Source organism: Stegastes partitus, unplaced genomic scaffold (genome assembly GCF_000690725.1).
Source record: "Stegastes partitus isolate 25-593 unplaced genomic scaffold, Stegastes_partitus-1.0.2 Scaffold985, whole genome shotgun sequence".
NCBI classification, from domain to species: Eukaryota; Metazoa; Chordata; class Actinopteri; family Pomacentridae; genus Stegastes; species Stegastes partitus.
In genome coordinates this window covers 135,690-161,856 of record NW_007578716.1, presented here as the reverse complement: position 1 = coordinate 161,856, position 26,167 = coordinate 135,690, and the positions used below count along the sequence as shown (strand labels likewise).

Genomic DNA, 26,167 nt, shown 5'->3' with positions numbered 1-26,167 from the left:
ACTTTTAAATGGATCAAAAACGGCTTCTAACCAATGTTTTACCAGCATTTTGTTTCTGTAAAGGCATCTTTGAAGGTCACCTTGAGAATTTACGATTGTTCTCCAACAGTAAATGGAAAACTCTGTTTAAATCGCTACAAACTAGTTTATCCTGACAAAAGTCAAAAATCTGTGGGTTTCTGAGCAACACACAATTCACCAGATTTTTACTGTAATTAACACTGTGGCCAAAAATGTGTCATTATTTTTAACAGGTTGGTTATAAAGGACAGCAGGTAAAGGAGTAACAACATAAAAACTGAATAATTATTTAAAATATTTGCCATTCATAAGCGATCAATCAAAGTTTTTTTTTTTGCCAAATTTAAATCGCTAAATATTCAGTGTGTGCAAAGACCTGATAGTATTTTTCTTAGATAATACACACTCTTAAATACTGTAGATTGTCTGCAGTACTTTAATACTATAAATACTGCAGTGACCAGAGGAGGCAGGCGATTCTGTGTTGGCAAGCAGAGAGCATTGTGGGAGTTCAGCCAGTAAAGGGGAACCATGACAAAGTCTGTTATGAGGCTTAATGATGTCTGACCAGCACACAGTGTTAAATTAAATCAGGACAACGCTGTCCATGTGTCCCTGTCCACTAACCGCTAGAAAGTGTGCTGAATTTATACCACAAATTAATTCATCACTGATTGATGCTGCTGCACATTGTAAGTGAATATTCAAATTTAGATTACACAGGTGACATCAGGTGTTAGTTCGTGCTGATATTAATCTAAGGATCAGGGTCATCTAACACATTGGATATAATGTTCTTCATAATATTCGCATAAATATACATTTAAACTGATATAAAATAGCAACTAGATGACATTTTATTAGTATTTTATTTGGGAGCCAACGTTAAAATCCCCTTTATCTGCAGATTCTGAATAATTCTCTGTATTTCTCATAAAAAAAACAATTAAATGGAAAAATGGCTGCAAAGTCGAGCTCCAACTGATGTGTACTTTTACGATTAGTCTGATCATTAGGTTGCAAATTTAAAAGCCAGACAACAAAGAAGTTTGTCAAATCCTGATGTTGAGGAAGCTACAAACAAAATAACCAGTTCATCAAAATAAATGCTGATTATTTTAACCTCAATGAACTAAGAAGCGTGCTGCTGACATCCTATAATTTGTTGTTGTTTTATGCAATAGTTAGTTTCGGTGACAAACTTGTCCACACACCGAGCTAGCACATGGCTAGCGTTAGCATCAGGGAGGTTTTCAGGCAGACTTTGCAGCCGGTCTAACGATCGAGCCTGTGGTTTTATGCTGAGCTGCAGGGCGGCTGAATTCCCCCAACATTTATATTTAAAGAGGGTTGTTTCTGCGATGCCGAGCTCCGGATCGAAACCCTCCACAAGGTGAAGACGCTGCAGTTTGACTTTGAGTTGGTGTTGTTGTGCTGGTGGGGTGTTTCACTGAGCAGCGGGGCGTCGCAGCCGTCAGCAGGCCAGAGATCAGATAATCCCCGCTGGCCTTAATCCCTGACCGGAGAGAGGAGCAGAGGGGACCCTCTTATCTGTCAGAGGTTTGGGGTGGAGCGAATCTGTCTGCCGGGTTTAAAAGAACAGCCAGCGACTAACACTGAATACTGAAGCTCCAAACGCAGGAACATGGCAATTAATCATGGAGGCAGGACATGCTCTGTTATCTGCACTTTGGAGGTATGGACGAAAACATGGCGTCCATGAAAAAAGAAGGACGGTTTTTATTTGTGAGACCTCTGACACAACAGCTTAAGCCAATAAACTCTATCAGTATATAAGCGTGTTTAAGCTCCTGTTGCGTTTTTACTCAATGTGGCCTCATTTTTCAACTCAAAGTCCTGCACCTGGATGGAAACAGAACAAGCACGACTAGAAGGAGAGAGAAGTCAAACATGTCCTCTGTGCAGAATGATAAAGAGAAAGAAAACAGGATTCTTTTATTATTAAGTTTACAAAAAAATAAACAAAGCCTGAAATGTTCAACAATACTGGACAGTGTTACCAATACTGGGAAAAACTATGGCTCCTCATAGCATAGATATTTAACTATTTATATTTTTATGACTTCTACAACCTCAATGTTTTTCACTCGACTCTGCACATTAACTCTAAAAAGATATGTCACCATGCTGGACGTATCTTCCTGCAACTTGCTCCTCTATTTACCATTTTTGAGTGCTGCATTTATTTCATTAATCAGTTTTTTATTGTTTTCTCTTAAAGTTAGTTATTAACAGAACCACAAGTCACATATGATACTCTTAAGGAACGTTGGAAATCAAAGAATTCTTCGTGTTTTTGCAGTTTCTGCCTCCAGTAATACTAATACTGTCATTTTGTTGATTTATTTTAAAGGAAATGTGCCTTTAATGCCCTTGAAGCAGGTTTTGGAGTTCAGACGGTGAAGACAATAACAAAATCAGGCTTCTGCCACCTGAACAAAACCTTAAGAGTTAAACTACTAGAATAAACTATTAGAATCCACAACGTGACTAAAACCAGCACTGACTGACACACAAACATGGAATCAAGGATCTTTTACTCAAAATGGATCAATAAAATGTTAATTAAATGTACCGTACGGAGAACCCTGCTGCTACATAGAGAGAACCATATGTTGTTTGGGATTGGTTCGTTCAAATGAGTGCTGGCAGCATGCTGCGCCGTGATTGGTTAATTCTGCACCGTGTCACAGTCACTTATCACCTCCGGGATGATCAGACTGGGGATCTAATTGGGGCCAAAGTTGAAAACATTAGTGCAACTGCTAGCCAGCGAGGGGGAGGGATTAGTCCCTGGATGGTTGTGTTCAGGAATTAGCCACGTCCGGTCCTTCCACAATTACAAGCCTGACCACTGAGAACTTTTAAAATCAACTTTAAGGAGTTAAAAACTAAGTGGTTGCTCTTTTTAAAAACTAAAACGACCTGTGAGCTTTCCTATCTTCTCAGAAACATTCATTGAATCTGTTGATCTCCTTCATTCCATTTTTCCGGCTGGACATCAAAAACTAATATTAATATTTGTCAAAACTAACAAGCGTCTCAAACAGGCTCGTAGGAGTTGGTGTGAAATGGATTTCATTCGTGGTTTTCGGGGCGTTTGGTGACTCCCGACCTCTCCGAGGAAGGTGCTGCTTGGCTCCGGTTCCTCCGTCGTACCGACGCAGGACAGGAGGAGGAGGAGGAGGAGGAGGAAGCCGAGGCAGCATTTGGTGTTTTGGTTGCAGAGGAGTGTTTTTATTTGGCAGCGTGGAAAGTGAGATTTAAAGCTGTCATTAAAACCAAAATCTGGCAAGAAGCAGTTTCATGTCGCCGATGTTTGAGCCAAGAGGGTCAGGTGTAAAATGGAAAGTTAGAAAGAAGCTCAGTTTCCCGTCCAGACACACTTTCACAGCGAGGAAACGACTCTGTTCAGCTCATCATCTGTTCAGGACCGCCGGAAATGTCAATATTTCTGATGGTTGAAACAAACACGCAGCACATCTGGAACGTCCACGATTTCTTGGACACGTGTGAGGACGAGCTGCAGCAAAGACGAACAGCTAGAGGCTGAGGTTTGGACTGAAATGAGTCCAGCAACATATTAAAGGTTCGTTTTGTAACATCAGATCAGATTTTTAACTGATTCAAAGAAGCAGCAAACTTCCAAATCATGCATGAACGCGTGAGAGAAGTCATGAATTAATGTACGATTTGCTGCTGACAGTGATCTGTGAAGCAGCTATTTGCATTCTGTACGTAGTTTGTGCTCTCCAGTCACCTCAGGCTAACTACTGACATCTGACCAATCAGATCACTGGACGAGTGGAGTCGTTATTCAGCATCGTGACAAAAAGACCAAAGGACTGAGTTCAGCATCACATCTTCCACAAAACCAGAGAGGAGAAGTAAGTAACCATCTCCAACATTTTAAGCTTGGATGAGATGCAAATGTTAATGCATCAATTACAGCAAAATGTGACAAAAGACTTGTTTCTGGACCGACACAGATCCTGCTCTTCTACCGACTGATTTTGAAACTTAGATTTAACTTGTGTGCAAAAACAATCGTACATTTTTGCAGAAAATTAAAAAAATCATTAAGGTTCATTCAAACGTTAAAACAAAAAAAAAATGGAGTAAACAAATAAAAATAAGTTTGCATGAATAAAGCTGGAAATCTGTAAACTACCAAAGTTATGACAGTTAAAATAAATCTTCTCTTGTTTGCTTATTCTTTTTATAGTTGCCCATCAACATCAATGGGCAACTATACGAAGAATAAACCTGAAACTTCATACATGACCTCAGTGTGGTCCCTCCTCGGAGTGATTGGACTTTGGAGTCAGTACATGCATTGGTGACTGTTTAAGGGGTGAAAGGTCGCATTTCCCAAAAACATCTCTGTATAATTAAAAATGCTCAAACATGGGTTTAGTACAATAATGTAGGAAGACATTTGAGGCCTATAAACTGGTGACGTAACACATGACCTTGAGACAAAGGTCAAGGTCACACTGAAGGTCTGAAATCAGCGCAAATATTTTAATCCACTATAACTTGGAAAAGGTGAACACAGTTTCTAATTACAATCAGATAGGAACCCATATTTGTTGTATATAATATATGTTATATTGATTTAAAAAAAAAAAAAGTGAGCTTTTACAAAATTGAATTTCCCTTCTGGGATAAATAAAGTATTTTTCATTTCATTCATTCATTCATTTCATATTAGTGATGTGACATTTGACCTTGGACAAGGTCAAACTCAAGGTCATACATCTTAGGCGCTTAGCTGTAGGCGTAAATTACAGCAAAATCCTTCCCCTCCATGCAAGACATCTGTGTTACATGGACTCTTCCTCTTTGTGCTTTTACAGAACTTTGTTTCACACGTTCGGATCGACACCAGATGACAGAGAACAAACACGAGACTATTCTTTGACTTTTTCTAATTATACAAACTTCCAGACAATCGTCTTATTAAAGAAACACCCTGAATGTTATTTTTATGAAAACACAACTCCGGATCCAGAAATAAAAAACAAACATTTAGCGCCGTCGCGTCGATCACCACTGAGGACAAACTGACACAAACACATGAAAGCGACAGATCCGGAGGCAGATATCAGAGTTGATCTCAGCGGGCGACTGACGAGCCCAAACTAAAATAGGAGGCAGGTTAAGACGAGGAGACGCTGGTTTCATCATCGACTTCCAGAGAGGAAACGCTCCAGCAGCACCAAGACGGGGCAAGACGTGGATCTCTGTTCAGAACTCCACTTGTCAAAACTCAGAGAACGTCTCTGTTTTAACATCTCAACAGACTTAACTAACATTTTTCAAAAAGCCAAGACGATGAAAACGTCAAACAAACTCCTGATGCGGCGTCAGACACGGTTCTGCTGAATCAGTCCGACTGTGCAGCAGCTGCAGGACGGTTCTGACCTGAAAGTGACCCGAAGCCTCTGTAAAGTCGGCGTTTGCAGTTTTTTTTTTTTTTTTTTTTGATGAATAACGGAGCTGCAGTGAAGCTGAGAGACGTGAAGACAGAACCGGCTGACAGGACGGAGAGACGAAGGGCTTCCAGCAGCCAAAACACCGACACGCAACAAAACATCAAACACAACAGCCGACTGTCCCTCAGAGAGACGCACAAAGTCCACAGAGCTGAGGACGAGTACCGACACTCTGCTGCCTCTCAGGCTTTATCCTGAACACCAGCAATAAATCCTCAAAAAAAAAACACCTCAAGACGTGTCCTCACTCTTTCAAAACTGTCCTAGAAATGTCCAAGCTCGACAACAATGTCCACACTTTGCACAAATGTCCTCTCTGTCCTCTCCACACTTTCTACAAATCTTCTCAAGAATGTCCTCAACTTTTACAAATGTCTTTTTTCACAAATGTCCGACTTCTCTACAGTGTCCCGTCTTTCCAAAAACGTTTATTTCCTCAAACGTTCACACATTCCACTGATGTCCTCGGTTTTAATAATATCTTTATTAAAAACTGTCCACAGTTTGTTCAGATTCCGTCACCTGCCACAGATCACCCAAGATTTCAGAAATGTTTACGCTTCTTGTCCCCACGTTCCACAAAAAAATGTCTTCAAACTGTCAACACTTGGATGTCTTCACTTCATTTTTGAGCCCTTGACTCTCCAAAATACCTTTGCATTCCATAAAAATGTCCCCACTGTCCACAAAAAAGTCCACATTTTCCGCAAATGTCCACACTTTTTAAAAATATGTCCTCAATTTGTAAGATTTTGCTGTTAATGCCCTTGCTTTCAATAAATGTGCCTCACGTTCCACAACTGTCTCATGTCTAAAACTGTCTCCTTATTTTCACGTCCTCAATTTCTGTAAATGTCCCCACATCTTGAAAATGTCCTCATTTCCCACAAATGTCCCACTTCTCAGAAATGTCAACGCATCTCAAATTTCTCCTCGCTTTCCACAACTGTCCCTATATGCCTCATAAATGTCCTCATTTTCATGAATGTCCTCACTTTTTAGAAATGCACCCACGTCTCAAAGAATGTCCCCACTTTCCAAAAAAGTCCATAATTCCCACAGTTGTCCAACAACTGCAGTTATTTTTTTAATTTTTTTTTTAAATAAAATAAAATGTCCTCACTTAAAAAAAAAAGTATTCATTTTCCACGAATGTCCCCATGTCTCAAAAATGCCTCCTCTTTCCACAAGTATGTCCTCACTCTACTTTCTACACATGTCCTTAGTTTCCATAAATCTGCTGGTTTATAACGACTGCCCACACGTCTCAAAAACTGCCTAATTTTTGTCCTGTCTTTCCACAAATGTCCACACTTTTTTATTTGAAATGTCCTCAATTTCTAAGATTTTCCTTTTAATGTCCTCACACTTCATAAATGTGCCCATTTTGCTAAATGTCAACACTCATTTTCCACAAATGTCCCACTACTCAGTAATGTCAGTGTTCTCAAACTTCTCCGTCCTTTCCACAAATGTCCATATGTCTCAAAAAAATGTCCTACTTTTTTATAAATGTCCTCACTTTTTTACAAATGCACCCACTTCTCAAAGAATGTCTTCACTTTCCAAAAAAGTCCACTTTGTACTAAAAATGTCCCGACTTTCACAAATGTCTTCATCTTCCATGAATGTCCCCATGTCTCAAAAATGTCTCTGTTTATCACAAGAATGTCCTCACTCTCTCTCACTCTAACTGTCCTTACTTCTACACATGTCCTTAGTTTCCACAAATATGCCGATTTTTAATGACTCCCCTCATGTCTCAATTTTTTTTTCAAAACATGTCCCATCTCTCCATGAATGTCCAAACCCTCCATGATTGTCCACAGTTTCTAAATGTCCTCTCTGTCTGCAGGTCCCAACATAAAAACCAGAGCACAAAGTCTCGGTCGACTCAGATCATCTGTAAAACACAGAAACTGTCCTTTTCTTCTGTGTTTACAGGAAACGCTGGAAGCTGCAGCACCTGATGGTGAATCACACGCAACCTGTTATGCTAATGAGCTCGTTAAATGAGTTCATTAACGCGCTGATTAGCGAACGTTCCCGTCTGAACAGGACCGTCCCCTCCCGAGCCGTCACTGCTGATCAGGACAACTGAACATCTTCACTGGTTTTCGGGTTTTTTCTTTTTCAGGCCCACTTTTTGTCGCCTCGTTAACATGCAGATTCATGCGGCGACACTTGAACCCGACGACGTCAGTGAGATGTTAAGTGTCGCATAAATCAGCACAAACCCGACACACGGCGTGGACACCTTTTCATTCAGAGGACACGTTGTTGTTGTTCCCTTTGTTTGGGCGTTTCAAAGGAAAATATCACAAGTTTATTGTGTTGAAAGGAAAAAAAAAAAGGTCCATTTTACACAAAGCTTCCTGTTGATTAAACAGAAATTCTAATGTAAACTAATCCGCCATTCTGAATGGAGGAAAACACCCAGAAAACCCAGATTTGAACAAAAAGGTTCAACTGAAACCTTTGATAACATTCTTCAAAAACGCAGCTGAAATGTTTGGCTTGTTCATTTGAATGTTGGACATTTTCCTACTAGACAACAACAACTCACTAAATAAAAGCTAACAAACAGCAGGTAAAACACGCTGCAGGTTAAAGCTGGTGGTGGATGTGGATGAACAGATCCGGTCGAGCGATTTTATGTCGGTTTATATCGACCCAGCCGACATTAAACCCGTTTATAATTTTCTAAACCAAAATGTTGCCAAACCACGTTGGTGTTTGTGGTGTCATTAGTGGTTTACAACATCTGGACATGACGGCCTTTAGAGGGGAACATCTTGGATTTTTGGAGCCAGTGACGCAAAAATTGTCGGAGGGGGGCGGAGCCATAGGAGCAGCGATTGGTCAGATGGATTGAGAGGCGGGCCTTCTCTGCCCGCCCACATTTACCGCCTTCTGCTCGCTTCGTCTGTATGGTCGCTGCCGACTGTCAATCAAGCCAGCCACGCCCCTTGCCCCGCAAAATGTTGATGATTTTTTAAAAATTCAGTATTGATTTATTTTCAGATTGGCCACCTGATCTCTGGACTTCACCATGAAAACTAATAAGAAAAAAAATCCTGAGCTGTAGGAATGCGGTATTTCGTGATCTGTGATCACTTCTTTTCCAATTCCAGTCTATGGGAGCCAGGGCTTTTTGGAGCCAGCAGCTAGTGGACGTAGTGATATTGCAGGTTTTTGACACTTCCGGGTTGGCTTCATTTTTCAGGGCCGGTTGCTACGTCCATCTTTTATACAGTCTATGAGGGGAATGGAAGTGGACCAGTTTTAAATAGTATCCACAGAATACTAAACTCGATTCTTTATGTAGATCTATTAACATACAAGAATGTAAAATGAGCCACAGAGACAAGTTTTTCATGTGCTACTGGGAGATGATAAATAAAATAATAATACTAAATAATAAATAAAGGTTAAATAAATAAAATAAATAAATAATCTAAAAACACTGTCCTTGTTCTTTTCAAGAATGATTTAACACTTGCGTCCTGGTCGGAGGTCATTAAGGCTTACAGAAGTAACTAAACTAAACTCCCACAATGCTCTCTGCTCAAAACACTTAATCTCGTTAATCTCGGTTTCAGGACAAAATGAGACATTGGAAGATGAACTTTTGCTTTACAAACTGCCGTGAATCCAAAATGATTCCCAACATACAAACATTTGAGGAGTTCTTCTGATATTTAACCATGTAACACATCAGTACGTTGTTCTAGTAGACACCAAAAATATAATTCTAAAACTGTAAATAGGCACAGTGTGGGCTCTTTAACCATTAATAATCAGTTTGGTAACTAGCATTTACAATATGATTCCATTTTTTTTTTTAAATAAATTCCCGTATGGAAGAATCTCCTGACTCTTCACAAAGTTAGGAAAAAAATATTTTTTTCACCATTTTCTGTTTTTCATTTGCTAAATAGTGAATAAATAGTTTGAAGCTGACATTTCCTCATCAGGCTTATATTTGGGCCAATATGCTGCTTAATTTGTTCGACAATTCAAACAGATGTCCTCATTTCCATACTGACTTTTAAAGAGTCTCCTCACTTTTCACAAATTATGGGGAAAACTTAGATTTTTCTGACATTTAGTTTACTCAATAATTTAAAAAAAATAATTTTAAACTGGCACTTCATCATCATCTGTCTCATTTCTGGCCCAATATGGTGCCTCATTTTTCATACAATTTCTACAAATGTCTTCATTTCCATACTGCCTTTACTAAAGTCTTCTAACTTTTCACAAATTTAGAAAAAAGAAATTTTTTGGACCATTTTCTGAGATTTTATTACTAGATTTTAATCGTTTGTTTCTCATATTTTGCCCAACATGCTGCTCAATTTCTATACAATTAACACAAATGTCTTCATTTCCATACTGACTTCAGTAAAGTCTTCTAACTTTTCAGAAATTACAAAGAAGTACAATTATTTTCTGACATTTTCTGACATTTTATTTACTGAATACTTAATAAATTGCTTCAAACTAACAAGTCTTCTAACATCTGTCTTGTATTTGGGTCAATATGCTGCTTAAATTTCTACAAATGTCCTGTTTCACATATGGATTTTTTTTTAAGGTCTCCTAACTTTTCACAAATTCAGGAGAGATAATAATATTCGTCACAGTTTTCTGACAGTTAATTTACTAAAGAATGAATAAACACTTTCAAACTGACATGTCTTCTATCATCGGTCTTGTATTTGGGCCAAACGCTGCTTAATTCTGAGATCTGGCTGTTGATTAGCGGTGCAAAGCCCCAGAAAGCGCCTGTTTTCCTCCCACACTCTGCACACAGAATATTAACTGTGGCCCGTGTGTGGGTTTTCACTATTTCAGGCATGCAGGAGCTCTTATCTCTGATCCAGAATTATATCACATCTGTGTGTTTTCAAGTTCAAGCAGGTCTTTAACCTCTAGTTTTCCCGTGGGATCGCCGCATCGCCCCGAGGCAAACTGGGAAAACTCCAACTCGGCACACAGACCCACACTGTGCACATCCTCCGCTGTTTGCTCGCTCGTTTCTCGCTGCTTGTCACGTCAGCTACACAAACTCTGCAGGTTTCACCGAAGTTTGGACACGTCTTGCAGATGCAACGCGCCTGTTTCCTCGACTGAACTCCGATTATGCAAATCCAGCGTTACCACAGAAATTCTGCATTTTGTGTTTACGGGTCAAAGACCTGCTGTTCTGTGTGGAAGGGAAGAAAGAGTGATTGTTTTCCAAGTGATCCTGAGCCTTTTCGTTTTCTCCTGATGGCCCTTTTATTACACTATAAATAATACATTTCCTGTGCACGCTGCCACTGAACGTCTCAGTCTGAACCACAGCGATTGGTTCAAACCTGAACACAGTCGGTTGAGGACATTTATCACACTGTCAGAGCAAATATATATATAAGAGGAACAAATGTCTTTGTTTTGCTGTGCTGGCTTTGTTTTCAATTAAATCTTGTTTTTTTTTTTTGTCTTTATTGCTCTCTGACTCTGTTTATTTATGCTCCCTGCGTCGCACAGTTTGTTTCTGATGTTTCGCTGATGCTTTATCTCGCTATAGAGCTCGCGGCCTCGAAAACTGAGTTCAGGAACTGATTTACTGATAAAAACCTTCAAAGATAACAATTCAGCAAACTGTATGCACCGGCAAACCCTCAATACAACCTTTCAGAAGCACTTCATTTACCCCTCAAATCTACATAAATCAACATTTTTTTAAGACGTGGCATCAACAAATCCCTGCATCTGCATATTAATATGGAAGTTTAACTGTTAAATGAATTTGCAGTGCAATAATACAACACAACATTTGGGTAACATTAAGGAATTATATGACATTAAAGGGATTAAAAACCACTTAATGCATTACAAGCAATCAAAGCTCATTAAAACGTGACCGCTAGCTGTTCAGGTGTCCACTCATTTGCACATTTTAAGTTCAAAATTTTATAATTATGTCAGGTTTCACCCCAAAGTTAGTGTTCGGTAATGTGTAAATAGATTAATTAAAATAGATTAAGGGTTTATCTGCACTGTTTAGGGTCTTTTTAAGAGTAAAAACTGAAGGAAAGGGGTTTAATTTTCACAGTAATAGTAGAAAAGACAGATCCACACAGAAAAACATCTTCAGTTACAGACAACATAAAGACATTTAAAAGCCCAGTTAAAAGGAGACAAGAGCGACTCCTTACCTTGAATTCTGGACTGTCCAATCACAAGCAGCTTCACAGCAGAGCCAATCAGTGAGGGAGAAATGTCCAAATCCAGGTAGAGGAGAAGGACAAGTCCAGACTCCAGCTGTAGTTTCCAGTCCTGATTAGTTCTTCTGTTTATAAAGCTGCTGGGAGAGAAGACGAGACAGAGTCAGGAGGGTTAGTCGGTGCTTTCATCTTTGTCCAGGTGCATTGTGGGATGGGAGCAGGTTTCCCTGAGAACTGGGACACGCAGAGATCAGACTACAGCAGACTGGAAGATCAGGTTGATACATGAACACACACACAGAGGATGAGGGGCCGGGCGAGTCCATGTCGAGCCAAACATCTGACATCGTGGAGTTACTTTACCGTCTTTTATCAGGCGTGCAGTTTTTCAGGCTGACAACATTATTCCTCCCTTTTACATTCAGCTTTTGTAACGCTTCCCTCCAAACACTGCCCTCCTTTTCAAACAGGTGCAAACCTGCTCGAACTGTCTGCATTCAGATGTAGCGCTGCTGCCTTCGGTTTAAGCTCATTTCCTCACGCTCTGCTGTGTGTCTGCAAAACGTCTGCTCTCAGATTCGTGTGAAACAAACCCGTTGAAATTCCCCAAACGACAGAGTCACACCAAAGAAATCATCACTGCATCCAAATAAGTCACTAGCATGTAGCACGGTACTAGCATGTGCACAAGTCAGTGAATGTTTACACTCATGATTAGCATGTTTATGTAGGTCCTTCGCATATTTGGACAAGTTATTAGCATGTTTGCACAAGTTGCTCGTATGTTGCATTGGCTTTCCAGGATTTTTGACAAGTGACACGTTTGGGCAAGTTATTGTTGTTAGTATGTTCACAAATTATTAGCATGTTTGCACGACTTTTTATGATGTCGGCACAACGTCCTTGTATGTTTGCACACGTAACATGTTTGCACATGTTATTAGCACTTTCATACAAGGCATTAGCATGTTCACAATTTACTAGCATGTCTGCAAAAGTTATTAGCATGTCTGTGCATGGTATTAGCATGGTTACAAGTCATGAGCATGTCCACAGAAGTTACAAGCACGTTCACACGCGCTATTAGCATGCTTTCCACGTTACTAGCCTGTGTGCACAAGTTAATGACATGCCTACACAAGGCATTAGCATGTTTGCTAAATTAGCATTTTATTCTTTTGCACCAAATTGCCTAAAGTATTATGTTTGCACATTATTGTCTTGTTCATACAAGATTTTCTTGTCTCTGCTAGTAGCAGCTATACAAGGTATTTTTCTACTTTATGTGTTCCCACAAGCTATAATCTTCTTCACACAAACTATTTTGTTTGTACAAGTTAGCAACCAGGACGAACTACAAGTAAAGTTCTCCAGTTTCTCCCTGCTGTTAAAAGCATATTCAGGCAAAAAACAAATCAAATCCGAATCACAAAAGGCTGAGACTAACTGGATTTTCCATCCTTTATCTTCCATGTCCGGTGCCTGTGCAGACCTGACATCAGGATTTATTAAGGAGACACGAACCTGAACCCACACAGCACCGACAAACACAGACGTGACTTTTTCTAAGAAAGTCGAGTCCATGAGGATCGACTGCAGCTGTGAGTCTGCCGGTAGCTGGAATCCTTCGCTGCTGCCACTCAGAAATCACTTCTCCTCACCAGACTCACTGTGAAATGGACAGATGACTGTGTTGATGGTTTTCATGTATTCCAGCTGTACGCCCGGTGCGCCTCAGAAGAACGCTTTGAAGTGCAGAACATGCAGAGGAGCAGAAAATTCATCCAGTTGGGTGAAGAATCAAACGTTGCTCAGGAATCAGGCCTGCAGCTCACTTTCACTCGGCTCTCGGTGTTTGGGTCGGCGTTTATTCTGCTCTCCGAATGACAAACAATGTGAGGTTTGCTGCTGCTAAAAAGCTGTAAACCTGAAGTGACTGTGCAGCAGATGATGAGCTCAGAAAGCAGCCACACTGAGAGAGAACTGGATTATAACTCTGAGGGAAAAGACATCAAACCGTCCCAGTGTGGGGAAACAAAAACACAGCAGCTCAATTTGCAGCTGCTGATGTTGGATTTGGGAGTTTAAGAAGAAGAAGGGGAGCTGGAGGAAACACAGCATGTGTCTGACTCTCTTCATAATCACCTCATTTGTGTACATTTTTTTTTTTTAGATTTCACACATTTCACACCACTTGCGCTGGATTTCACTATGTTTTGTTGCCACAAACCAGACGTCTGTTGTGGATCTCGGCTCTAATTAGCTGCTTAATTGGAGAATTAAGACTCAGTGTTTGTTTCAGCGGCAGAACGAACCGCTCGTAGCAGTCTGACTCCTGCAGAACCAGACAGCCAGACAGAGTCAAGTCTGAGAAAGTTTTTGGGGGTTTTTTTTCCAACTCAGACGCATGAAACTCAACTGTGCATGACCCACGGACAACCAAAAGTACCAGAAGTTCAGGGCAGCAGAACTCAAACCACCACAGTCCTCAGCTCGCAAACAAACAGCTCAACAGGCAGCCAGCAGTCAGAGTGCCTGCTGTGGAGGCTGGACGTCCTGAGAGTCCGGCTGAAATCTGGCTCTGCAGAGCATGTGAACGGTCTGGCGGGTTGCCAGGAGAAAGCCAACCAGCGGTGGTTTTAAAACTACGCCTGGATACCAGGAGAAGTGGATGCCGGACGGAAAAAGACGGCATTCGCCCACATGAATGAAAGTTTTCGGGCTTGTAGTTTTGCTTCGGTGTTGTGCAGCCCAAAGACTTCACACTGAGACGACGTAGACGAAGCAAAACTCTTCTTTCTAGGTGCTGGAGAGGTTTTAAAACATCCATGTATTTAAAATTCCTAACAAAAATAGTTGTTTAGCAGCAGTTAGTGCTGCAACACTGTCATTCATTTTTTGCATTTACATCCAATTGAGTTAAATATTTCCTCACTTTTAGCTCTGCTTTGGGTCTCCACCACACCTGCTCTTCAACCAGGTGATTAGTTGCAGGGAAAAAACAACAATAAACTAAATGTTCCACAGTGAACTGAGTGCACTCCTGCTGTTATCCTTATTAGCCCAAATGAATTCTAATTTATCATTCAAAAAATCATTCGAAATCATTTCCACCTGCTTGTTATCAGCTGAAATGCTAATGTACCACCTGCACATATTAATGTGATTTCCAAAAATCAAACTATTTCACCTGGTGATTCCATCAACACGACTATTGAGGAATCAAACAAACAAGTTCATGGCTGCTGGTTGCAAAGTTCACATCTGACTTTCTGTACATCAGTTAGAACAAAATGCAGCCACGTGACGACTTCTTTGATGCAATGTCAGTTAGCGTGCGTCTCTTTCTGGTCTTTTAGTGTCTCTTTATTGCTATTTTTTTGGCTTATGGTTGTTGTTTTATCTCTGTGAAGCCAAATAAATGTTCAAGAAACACAAGTTAGACCAAGTAGTCTGAGTTAAAAGTGTTGAAAACATTGGGGTGTTCACAGGAAGCCACAAGAAATGTGGATTACTCCTGGAGGGCCAATGATGTAGGGCTTTAATCCATGTGAAAGTAACATCAGTGATTGTTTGACCAATTAGAATTTGGTTGAAAAGGACCAAAACAGTCAGCTGACTGGTTCACAGAACTGTTCTTTTAGCTCTGTCTTTGGTCTCCACCAGCAGTTTAAAGCTCCATTGTGTTCATTAGCTCGTCTCTATCTGTTGGAAATGAGCTATAAGACCAAATGTAGGAGTTAAAGTGAGCTGCAGAGGGGCTGAAAGCTCGCTGCAGGTTCTTAACTCTCTTTTTTACATTATGCAAAGTCATAATTTGCATAAAACAAAAGCATAAGTCTATCATTCTGTCAGAGTCTTGATCTGTGCTCATGAATCTGTCTCAACACATCAGTGGCTTCTTGTCTGTTCATCTAAACCAGCTTCTGTTCACTCACAGACTCTTCACCGATTCACTCCGTCATCGTTTGTCTTTAATGAACTTTTTCCAGCTCGGGGACGAACTGCAGCAGCAGTAAATAAAGCAACAGACCACACCGGAGAGCTGCCGGCGCTCCATTACTCTCCACCATCTTCACTCGTTCTCGGCTTCCTGTTTAACTCGCAGAGCCGCTCCAAGTCATTACCCAGCAGCCCCAGCAGCCCCCACAGTGACGCTCCGACACGGGAGGGACCCGGGTCGGATCATTAGCGGCCCGAGGACTCGACCTCGAACCTGATTCGTGTTTTCAGTGCAGAAATTCAAGCAGCAGACGAGACGATTTGTCTTTATTAACATCTCATACGGCAATCACACACACACACACAGACACACACACACACAGTTTCCTGTTTGAGTTTTCAGCCACTAAGAGGAGAAGCTTCACACTGAGACCGTCTTTATCTGAAATCCAGCGTAGGAATCACGGATTATCTGCTGCAGGAAATAAGTGAAGGACGGCTGCAGCTGACGGTTAAATGTCAAGAAATTCAAATTTAAAGAGGCCAAAGATATTCACTTCACAAAGATAATGAGCAGAGAAGATCTACATTAGAGGAGCTCAAACCAGAGAATGTTTAAGTAATTATTCGATTATTCAGGTGTCTGCAGGTTCACCAAGTTAAATGTGATTCCTTTAAAAACCCACATAAAGCAATTTAACACCTATTCAGCAATCAGAATGTGATCATAAAGTATGACAGAAATAGAGAATATGGATTATTAATTACTATAGATAACTGGCAGAAGGTGCATGAATGGATTATCTCTCAGAATCCCAAAACAGGCTGGTGGGTTAGAAAGGGAAAAAAATATATATATTGCCAAAATGACTTAATTCATGGGTTAACAATTGGCAAAAACACCAAAAATCATCATGAACTTCAACTTTCCAATAACCCTTGAACTAATAATCTGTGACGTGCCATTCCATCAGGAGAAAGAATCAAATCTCAGTGTAAAATCGTGCACAGAACACGCTAGAGCAGTCCTGTTTGAAACAGTACGACTAACTTTCTTTGTTTTCCATTCACAGTGCCGGGCTGAGCACAAACACTGGATTTTTCTTCACTCAGAAACATGAGGAGATGTTCACTAAAGTCACGAAAAGGAGGAGAATCACAACTTTAACCCCAAAACTAGGATTTGAAAAATCACGTTATCTTTAAAGACAAATAACCTACATCATTTATCAGAGAACAGAAAGAATCGTTGGATTTCCAACTTTCCGACGCTCCTGCATCACGTCAGAGGATCAGATCCAACTGGAAAATGAACCAAATCTCAGTTTCAGGTCAGGATATCTCATCAAAATCTCATTGTTCATGGAGCAGAACCTAAACCCCACCCCCCACTGACAACAGCAACCGGGTGAGGAAGAACCACGCCTGTGAAGCCTGTGGGAAGGCCTTCAGAGACATCTACCACCTGAACCGACACCGGCTGTCGCACTCAGACAAGAAGCCCTAGTCCTGCCCCATCTGCCAGCAGCGATGCAAGAGGAAAGACTGGATGAACTAGCATGTCCTTTCATAACAAATCACCCTTCAAGGGACAAATAATAAAGTTGAAGTTATTCTACATGTCTCATCTGAACATTCTCCAAAAAACAAACTGTTTGCACCAGATTCTGAAAGAAAAAGAAACGAGAGCTGCAGGACTTTAAATGAGCCCACAGTGAGTGAAAAAAATGCCCAGAAACTGCTTGGAGTTTAAAGAGTTAACTAATTGAATAAATGATAGTTAATTAAGTTGTTGCTCAGATCAACATTTGCACAACACGAGATGCAGTCAAACACAAAAAAACACTTTATAATTAACTTCACTGCCAGCAGGAGACGAGAGAAAGTATTTCAGACCGTCGTCAGTCAATTCAATTAGACAAGAAGTTTCTTCTAAAGTTTTCTGCTAATTAATTTAAACGTAAATAGAAAATCAAATAAGAAATGACTGAAAACCAACACATCCTGCAACATTTACTGCTGCACGTGCAGATTATGCTTCATGATTAAACATCCATCACAACTTTGTCCAATCAAACATGTTTTATTCAATCAACAACCCAAACAATCAAAAACACTTGGATCCGACGTAAATCCACTTAAAGAGAGGCACGAATCACAGAGAATTTCACACACTTCCTCCTTTTTTTTTTTTTTTTTGCTTGAAATATTACTGGAACCAATTGAGAAAATAGCTGCGGATTATTTTTCTGCTGCAGTCGAGCTCTGTGAGGTCTGAAGTCAGCAGCGACATGTTTTACATTTTTATGGCACATTTGAGGTTTTAATTGTTTCTCCCTGCTGGCTGCAAATCAAACCCAGAGCTGGAAAAAAAAACTGTCCGACAGAGGAGAAAACTGTGGGCTCCACTCTAATGCTAAAATGCAATTATATTAGAGAATAAATTATTTTGTACGGAACAAACAAGGCTTTACATTTCAGGCTTTCGCTTCTGGAAGCAGAACCTTCGCTGCCGGGACTCGGAGCGGCAGCAGTCGGACCGTGTGCTCATGTTTGTTCCAGATGATCGTTTAATCTTCATCCATAAAACAAAAATATTGATCATCCTCTTCGGCTTCCAGCTTCTCCCCTCTGAAGATTTCTTCTCTTCGCTTTTATCACAGTAAACTGAACCTCTTTGGGTTTCGAACGGAAAGTGAGGATGTTTTTAGGCGTATCAGGAGACCAAAATATGTCATTAAATAGTCATGAAAATAGAAAAATCTCTAACAATGCTGCTAAAAGCCCTCAAGAGGAATTACTGCAGTTTCATTTCTGCCTAGTTTGATCAGCTGTGTAGCCTTAAAATGTCAGAAAATAGAGAAAGATGACGATCAGTGTTTCCACAACCTAAAGATATTCAGTTTAGTGCAAAAAAAAAAAAAGCAAAGAAAGGAGGAAATACTCATATTTAAGTTGCTGCAATCGTAGAATATAGACTTTTTTCCTTTAAAAATTACTTAAACCAAATAATGAACTGTTACAATAGCTGGTTTATTAAATTTATTTGTAAAGAACTAATTAATTGTTCTGGGTCTCTGTTTGTCTCCGGCCCCCGGAGCTCGATGAAAACAACTGAAATGTCATGTTTCTACCACCATTTCTATCTTCTTCTCTGGTTCAACTGTAGGTCTTTAATGAGGATTTAATGGCACCAATTGGAGAATTAGCACCTCAAACCAAATGGTAGTATTTAAGTTAAAAAAAAAAGAAAAAAGAAAGAGTGGATGGAAACGGGGGTTGATTCTTTGTCTTTTGTCAATTTTCATAAAATTCAGTTCAGACACATTTGCATGGAAACATGTTTGAATTGTGACCTGCCAACAAACTGCAGGTAAAATTAAGCTTTAAGCAAACTCAGGGATAAAACTGCAAATGGTTTAACCCTAAACACGCTCCCTATAAGAAAACTAAACGAGGGGTCAAAGGTGACGAAGACAAACCAGCCAACACTGGAGGCCGAAAACTGCTCGACTCATCAGATTCCTTCTGCAGACGAATTTCCTGCTGATCAACCAACTGACTGATCGTTTCCTCGGAATTAATGAACGACTGAGATTCTGCAGTGAAACTTCATCACCGAAACGCCGGCAGCGAGCGGCCTGATGAAGCAATAAAGGGCCTCATCAGAGCAGAATGAAGCGCCTCCATCATTATGTGGCGCTGTTATCTAACCGCAGTCCAGATAAGCGATGCTCTCAACACTTCTTCGGGCCCGGACGGCGTCGGCAGGCTCGTCCACAGACGGCAGGACTCGGTCGGGGAGGTCGTTGGAATAAAGCAGCGGTGGAGCTTTGGGGCTGAGTTATGGGCGACGACGGCCGACAGGTTTTGAGCAAATGAGGCGAAAACGGCTCGTTCGGATCGAGAGCTGGGAAGCCGGGCAGCGAGGGAGAAAATTAAAAACACAGACAAACGAGGGAACGGCGGCGGAAAATAAAAGCGATGCTGCAGCGCGAGGCCGTGCACGCCCACGGGGAGCTCTCAGTCAAACCCTGCTTCATGCAAACGCCGCCGCCGAGTCACATTTGATTGTGATTTGATTGCCGGCGTGCCGCAGAGGAAATCACCGGCTCACGAAAAAAAAAAAAACTCCCAGAGCTCGACTCTCCTCAACCTCAGAGTTTGTTCTGGTCGAGACTTACAGAGAAACACCCTGCTGGCTGTTAATCAAAGTCAGACAGGAAAAACTAAACTGTCCAAAAGAATTAAAGTGTAGGCAGGAGAAGGCAGAGGGCTAATTATAACATGAGTACTTCAAGTAATAAATGACTTTATTCAGGAGAAACAAAGCTCCTGAACTTCAGAAAAAGCTACACAGCTCCAAGAAACGGGTGTTTTTCCAGCACTTTCATCAAATGGCACCAAATTTGACCTTAAATTTGCTCTGATACTTTGATTATTCTCCGGTGTTGTTGTTGTCATTATACTCCTTTCTAGCCAGAGAAGTGCAGCATAAGCACCACTGGCCTCGTAGAGAAGCTGCCAGATGTTTGTGAAGGAGTCTGCATGGACTTTCATGGTCAGAAACACTTCCTTATGCATGGATGTGGAGAGTTTAACACTGGCTTCACACAGTCAGGTTGTCAGGGGGCGTATTTCTTGAAGCTAGCGCAGGCTTTGTTTGCAACGGAGCCACATATTTACATTTTTGCATAAAGCACAACGAGCTGCTGAGTATTTATTCTGCCTTAGGTGCTGCACGCTTTGTTCTGGTCGCTGACGATGGAAACATGTTCATTTTTGGGCGCTCAGACCATTCTCTCAGTGCAGAATGGCCTGACTGCATCTCAGTTTCAATCTGCTACAGGGGCAAAAAGAAAAAGTGTTTGTGTTTCACAATTGTTGCCCACGATGCAGTAACTGTGAGCACTGTGGGGGTTTAGCATGACAATGACTTCTATGGTAGTTTATGACTTCCAACCAGAGCGCAAATCGTTAAGACAAGTTGGAGTCTACAAGGACAACACAACACTTGCTAAACAGCTGTTGTAACCAAGCCATTTCTGTTGCAAAAGTCATGTGACCGTGGTTGGGAAAAAAAAAAAGAAGATTACTATCAGCATGTGGGATGTTGTATGTAGTTCACTAATGATTAATCGAATGCTGTCAACTATTAGTTCCCAAACATTTGTATCCATAGTTTGGTTGTAAGCAAAGTTTTTACGCTGCTGAAGATCCACCAATTAATTAACACCAATTAACAAGCAGCCACGATATAAAAAGGAGCAACAAAAGAAATTCACAATCAGCTCATTTGTTTTCAGTACCAGCAAATATGAGAGTTTTTATTTCTTTGCTCCTGATCTCATCCTACCTATTTAGATCTGCTAACACCCGACTACACACTTCACCTGCTGCCAATTCTGGAGTGACCACAGGAGGTGGGCAGGCACAGAGCATTGTGGGAGTTAAGCAAGTAGAGGGACACCATGACAAAGTCTTCTGTGAGCACTAATGACCTCTGGATTGAGCTGGGATACACGAGGACAATGATCCTACATTCCAGTTTAACACCTTATGACTATCTTTTTTCACCTTTCTGTAGGACAACAGATGTGAACAAAGATATAGGTGTGTGCTGATACTCATAATTGTCTCCCTCTGGATCTTAAAATCAGGCCTGGGATATCTCTCATTTTCAATTCAAATGTTCTGGAAGACCTCTGCCCTCGCTGATCCTGGCTCTCCTCTCTGATAAAGGTGAGCTTCATTCTTTTCACTGTCACCAAAGAGTTGCTGGATTTGCTCGGCTGCTATGTGAAGCGCCCTGAGATGACTTATGTTGAATGAATTGGCAGCTATATAAATAAAACTGAATTGAGGTGAATTGCAGCGTCCAGCAGCAGCAGCTTCTTTATTTGCTGCCTCCCAGCAGCCCTGAGGCCACACAGCGCCGTCCATACAGAAACACACCATAAACACAGCTACAGTATAAACCCTTCATGACTCTTTAAAGACATCTAAAGATATTAAAAACACCAAAGTTGCTCCTTTTGTTGACTCCGGCGCGCTGTTCATATAGTGCAGGAACTACTGTTGCAGTGCTGACGCCGAAGCTGCCTGTTAAATGAAATGCAACACGCCAAACTCCGCATGCAGACCGAGTCTAATCCGGAGCGTGAAAAGCTGTGGGGATCCAGCAGAGCTACACTCGGTCCTGCTTCACGCTCGCTCACTCGCTGCAGCCTCGGCGGGTTAATAAGTGTAAATCTGCTGCCGCTTCCTGCAGGGGGGGAACTGTCAGATCTGTCACCTCATGCAGATTTACCGCACCGGCGTTAAAGCCTCGGCGGGTGAACGCGCCCTGCACACGCTCAGCAACGCGCTCCGCATGCCGCAGATTTCTTTTTTTTATTTTTTTGCATCCGACCGCTCACCTTCAGCATACATCACATGCTTCTGGCTCTCGCCGCGCTCACAAACGCTTGTCATGAATCTCTGTGTGGAGGAGACGATGCAGCCGAATGAGGAACGTCACGTGAACCTGCTCCGAGGAGGAACTCGACAACACAACGCAGAGATCCACGTTTCTGCCTCAGATCAGATTAAAACTGGCTTTCTATCTCCTGGAGTATCAGATTTCCAAACAGGCCTCCAGACTGAGGAACTCCAAACTTTCTCTCACGGCAACAGTTGTAATCAAACATCTACTGAAGCAGCTTGTTGTGTCTGTAGATTCGCTCAGCGAGTCGTACGGCCGATCGGGCGGATCAGCGTCACGTCCAGGTTTCTGTGACTCAGTTTGACACCGAGCCTCGACTTTAGTCACAGTCAGTCTCCCTCAGCTACCTGCTGGCGTTAAGCCCAACACACAACCACTGCAGGTGACACCGGTTTAATGTGTTCAAGTACGACTTTGCTGTCAGGTTCGTCTGTTCTATTGACCATAAAGAGACACAAAACAACCACAAAGGCACAAAAGATGACCATAAAAAAATCCAAAATTACTTAAAAGAGACCAAAAAAGAAAAAAAAAACATAACGAAAACATGTAGTATGACCATAAAATGATGCTAAATTATTTTAGGGACGCAAACAATTACAGAGGCACACAAAATGACAATAAAAAGATGCAAAACAAGCACAAAGAGACAGAAAATGAACAAAAACTTGTGAAATTCCCATGTAAAAAATACAAAAACTGACAAAAACTCTCACAAATGACTATAAAAAGATGCCAAATGACTACAAATGCACACAAAATGACCTAAAACATGTAAAATGCTCATATAAAGATTTTTTAAAAACTCACAAATGACTAAATAAAGATGCAAAATGACCACCAAGACACACAAAATAACTAAACACACATAGATTTACCATTAAAAGATGCAGAATTATGTCAAAAGTCAAAAATACAACCACAAAAATGACTAAATTACCACAAAATGACTGAAAATGATCGAGCACTTGCAGAAATGTATGCCCACAAAGACACACAACATACACAGCTGCTAAAGATGCAAAATTACGTCACTAGCACCAAAACTACAACCAAAAAGACACAAAAATGACTTTTAAAAGATGCTAAATGGCCACAAGGTGACTCAAAATGATCAAGCACTTGCAGAATTATCAGAAAATGATGCAAAACTACTTTGAACACATGCAAAATGACCAAAAAAGGCTGTAAAGCAACCACAACAGCCAATGAAGAGATGAAAAATGAGCACTAAGACACACAAAACTGCCATAAATGCTGCAGGTAAGCACAAATACATGCAAAATAACCACGAAAAAGATGAAAAATTAATTCTAAGAGATAAAAAACAAGCACAGAGACACAAAACGACGGTAAAAAGGTGCAAAAATAACCACGAGCTGTTCATTAATCACACCAGGAACGTGTACGATGATAAACTTCTGCACACGAAGACGAGCATTTAAACAGAAACATGTCAGTCGGCTTAAAGGCCGACGCTGACTTCACTCTGGATTTTATTTGCGAGCAGGTGATACGACGCGTTCATCAACCGAAAGACACTGAAAAACTCAGCACAAACAGATTTTCTGTTCCTTTTTATCTGCGCGCCGAACGTTCCTTAAAAACCGGCTCCTCTTTGAATTGAGTTTAATAAAACAGCCAACAGGTTTGTTTGAATACTTCATTAACTGTGAACAAGTGCTTTTGTGTTCCCTGCAGTAAAAACAGGTAAATCTGCTTATTAACACTCGCAGCAGATTAACAGTAAATGGACTAATCCACTCTTTGTTCGGCGTGTGTGTTCGCTCAGACGTTCAGCGCTTGTGAGGACATTTTGTGGGTCCTCACTTTAACACAGAGACTCAAAGGCCAGTCTGAGGGTTCAGACCCTGTGAGCTGGACGTCAGAGCTGCAGCGACTGACGAGTTACCAACGGGTAAACTAATCATCAACCATGCTGATAGCTGATTAATCAGTCTGGGCACTTTTTTCCAAGAAAATGAGAAAAAGATCTCTGATTGGAGCATCTTAAATGTGAATATTTTCTGGTTTCTTTCCTGTTCTTTGACTTTAAACTGAATATCTTTGGGTTGAGACACAAAAAAGAAGCAAACTGACCAGAGAATAGGAACAAAATGAGCCCAAAGTGATGCAAAACAACCTTGAAGACACGCAAAATAACGACATAAAGAGACAAATTGAGCCCCATAAGACGCAAAACTACCACGAGACATAAAACGACTACAGAGAGAAGCACAACAAACTTAAAGACACAAAATAACCACACAGAGACTCAAAATGACACTAAAAACACAGAAAATAACCACAAAAAGCAGCAAAATGATCACAAAAATGCAAAACAAGCACAAAGACAGACAAAATGACCACAAAGGAGAGCAAGATGACTTTAAAGACACACAAAATAACCAGACAGAGACACAAAAACGCAAAAAGAGACACAAAGTAACAGCAGAAAAACAAAGAAAATGGCAACAAAGCGGGACAAAACAACTACAAACAGATGCAAAACAACCTCACGAAAGAAACACAAAAGGAGACAAAATGGGCACCAAGACACACAAAATAAATACAGTCAGATTCAAAACAACCACAAAATGATTAAAAATTAACGTTAGTGACTCAAAATTATCCTAAAAAAACACAGAAAATAATCACAAAGAGGCAAATGACACACAAAAAGAGACGCAAAGTAACAGCAAAGACAAAGAAAATGACCACAAACACGTGCAAGATAACATTAAAAACGCACAAAGTAAACACAAAAAGAGACTAAATGAGCACAAAGACACACAAAACAACTGCAGACAGTCAAAATGACCAGAAAGAGACACAAAAAAAATGAAAAACATCCACAGAGACTCAAAATGACACTGAAAACACAGAAAACAACCACAAAAGGAGACAAAATTACCACAAAAATGCAAAATAACCACAAAGGGAAGCAAGATGACTTTAAAGATGCGCGAAATAACCAGAAAGAGACACAAAAATGACCACAAAGCAGGACAAAACATCTAAAAAGACATGCAAAACAACCTTATAAACACACAAAAGAAACACAATAAGAGACAAAATGGGCACAAAGACGCATGAAACAAGTAAATGACCAGAAAGAGATGCAAAATAACCACAAAGAAAAGAAACACTGAACACAAAATGACCACAAAAAAGATGCAAAACAAGTAGAGAGAGACAAAAAGCTCCACAGAGACTGAAATTAAAGGTTTTATCGTGTCACATCACTCTGTTCTGCTTCATCACATCAATCAGAGTCCTCACAAACACTGACGTACAGGTGAGCTTGTGAGTGAAAAATAAAAGTCACGTGACGAATAAAAGGGATAAAAAGACGCAACAAACAACCTTCAGGATGAGGCGACGCAAACACAAGAGCAAGAAACACACACACACACACAGCTGGAGAGAGAAACACACTGCAGCCATCCTGCACATGTTTGGCAGCGAGTCGATGCTGGAGGTCAGCCAGCACACAGACACACACCAACACACACAGACACACACTGACAGACACACACCAGGTCAGCTGAATGCGATGCTCGCAGCCTCCTACATTCCTGCAGCACCGAGCCAAGAGGACGTGTCCAAACAAATACAGGTGGCGGCGCTGACGAAGAGCAGAGCGAGTCCAGGACGCTTCACATTCCTCCACGTCAAGACCAAAACCCGCTTCACGTCTTCACCTCGGCGGCGTTTTACTTTGTGTCATCATCAGCAGCTGGAAACGCTTCACAGGTTCTGACGGATGTTTTGGACACGTGGCGGCCGACTGATTAACACCAAAGCTCCGATTGGTTCGTCTGATCTGACGGAGCAGAAAAACGCTCTGAAAGTGAAACGCTGACATCTGACATTTCAAAAGTATGTGGACGCCGGCGTTTACTGTTACCTTGAACACAACGCCACTGTGACGGCATCGTTCTAGGAAAATTAGAGGCAAGAAGGCCAGAAATGCAAAAACA

The 26,167-nt window shown here is 41.0% G+C and overlaps 1 protein-coding gene across 1 annotated transcript in view; it reads right to left on the bottom strand.

Moving 5' to 3' along the window:
• The window catches only part of LOC103366830 (semaphorin-6D-like), a gene marked incomplete at its 3' end in the record, with an annotated part of 206,374 nt that overhangs the window by 151,637 nt on the left and 28,570 nt on the right, over positions 1-26,167 (bottom strand). The window contains exon 2 of the mRNA XM_008294670.1: positions 11,750-11,898. The remainder of the gene's footprint in view (positions 1-11,749; positions 11,899-26,167) is intronic.